This window comes from Octopus bimaculoides, chromosome 26 (assembly GCF_001194135.2).
Source record: "Octopus bimaculoides isolate UCB-OBI-ISO-001 chromosome 26, ASM119413v2, whole genome shotgun sequence".
Lineage (NCBI taxonomy): Eukaryota > Metazoa > Mollusca > Cephalopoda > Octopoda > Octopodidae > Octopus > Octopus bimaculoides.
Genome location: NC_069006.1, coordinates 17,391,035 through 17,393,684, shown reverse-complemented (window position 1 = coordinate 17,393,684; position 2,650 = coordinate 17,391,035).

The window sequence follows — 2,650 nt, the reverse complement described above, 5'->3', positions numbered from 1 at the left end:
AGAGAGAGAAAGAGAGAGAGAGAGAGAGAAAGAGAGAGAGAGAGAGAGAGAGAGAGAGAAAGAGAGAGAGAGAGGGATGGGAAAGAGCTGGGCAGAGTGATAGAGAATGTGAAAAGAAGCAAAAAGAAAAACAAAAAAAACAAAAAAAAACAAAAAACTCACACACACAAAGAAAAGGAGGGAAAAATGAAATATAAATAATAAAATGATTAAAAAGAATAAAAAATAAACAGCATGAAAAAATAACAGATTGTTTAACTACAGTGACAGAGGAAGAGGGGGGGAGTGACCATACAAAGATGAACAATGCTTATGTTGATGTGTGTGCGCATGTATTTATATTATATATTCCTTATGCTGACGTGTGTGTATACGTTATATGCTCCTTATGTTAATATGTGTATGTGTTTATATCATATGCCCTTTATGTTGACGTATATATATTTATATAATACACTCCTGTGTTGATGTATGTTTACATTATATACACCATTACGTTGATGTGTGTATGTATATATAATGAGCTCTTTATGTTAAAGTACGTATGTGTTTATATTAAATGCCCTTTATGTTGTGTGTGTTTATATTACATGGAACTTATGTTGATGCTTGTATATGTTTATATTATATGCTGATGTGCGTGTTTATATTATATACATCTTATGCTGAGGTGTGTTTACATTATATACAACTTTATGTGTTTATATCATATACACCTTATGCTGATACATGTGTGTTTATATTTTATGTACTTATGTTGATGTGTGTGTTTATATTATATACACCTTATGCTGAGGTGTGTTTACATTATATACAACTTTGATGTATATATGTGTTTATATTATATACACCTTATGCTGATACGTGTGTGTTTATATTTTATGTACTTATGTTGATGTGTGTGTTTATATTATATACAACCTTGATGAATATGTATGTTTATATTATATGCCAATGCATGTGTTTATAGTATATGCTCTTTATGTTGATGTGTGTGTTTATGTTCATATTATATGCTATGTTGATGTATGTTTGTGTTTACATAACTTGCTCCTTATGTTAATGTGTGTAACTATATTATATGCTCCTTATGTTGATGTATGTGTGTGCTTATGTCATATACTCCTTATGTTGATGTGTGTGTGTGTGTGTGTGTTAATGCCATAAGCCTATGTCCTTTCTTGACGATTGCTACCAAACCATTCTTGTTCATTGGTTCTTCCTATATGAATGTGTATGTGGGTGTGTGGCTTGGCAGTTAGGGTGTTGCACTCTAGATTGCAAGATCAATGTTTCAACGCTGTAGGAAGGGTGCAGAGAAACTGAAAGAAGCCTAGCATGTATATGTGTATGTGTTTGTTCTCCTCCACCACTACTTGACAACCGGTGTTGGTGTGTTTACATCCCTGTAACTTAGCGATTTGGCAAAAGAGACCGATACTATAAGTACCGGACTTGAAACTATAAAATAAGTTCTGGGGTTGATTTGTTCAACTAAAATTCTTCCAAGTGGTGTCCCAGCATGGCCACAGTCTAATGACCAAAAAAGTAAAAGATAGAAGATACATAGATGCACAGGATTATTGAAAAGTCTCTTTAAGCATTATATATACACAGGTCAGATGATTAAGTTAAGCCATTAGCATTTAAGCCGGCCATATCCAGCCAAAATCTTCTACCTACTTTATGTTCAGACTGGCCAAATTTAGCCTCTCACATCTGCCCTGTAATGGCAGTCTAAAAATATGCTGTCATGTTTTCAGACCCTTGAAGCTAATTCAAAACAATGTGAATAAATAAGCACTTAATGGAATAATCTGAATGGTAATGGGTTAATTCAGTATGTTTCATCTTTCTTTCTGTTCCTCCCTTATGCTTCTCACCTCCTCATCAAACGCTTCACCTGCCTCCACAATACATTCATTGAACTTCACTGATCTCAGTCTCCACGTTCACTACTGCAGCTCAGCTCAGAGTTTCTCAATTAGCTCCTCTACTGCTCTGCCATAGAAACTGCCTTCCACTAGTTCAACTGAACAATCAAACGAAGAATGTCCAGTCAACTGAACAACATTACCATTATGCTTGTATCATATTTAGGTCAATAAATATTCTCTTTTGATAAGGACATTTTTTAAAGAAATATATAAAAAATTATATATATACATCATCATTATCATCATTATTACTTAACGTCTGGTTTCCATACTGGCTTGGGTTGGACAGTTTGACCAAAGACTGGCAAGCCAGGAGGCTACACCAGGCTCCAATGCACATATGCTTACCTATATGTGTGTGCGTGTGTGCATATAATACATATGATATATACATACATGCATACTTCTTTATTTGTTTCAGTCATTTGTCTGCAGCCATGCTGGAACACCACCTTTAGTCGAACAAATCGACCCCAGAACTTATTCTTTGCAAGCTTAGTATTTATTCTATTGGTTCCTTTTGCTGAACCACTAAGTTATGGGGTCATAGACACACCAACATTGGTTGTCAAGCGATGGTGGGGGGACAGACACAGACACACAAACTAACACACACACACACAAACACACATATATATATATATATATAATATATATATATATATATAATGGTAATATATATATATATATATATATATATATATATATATATA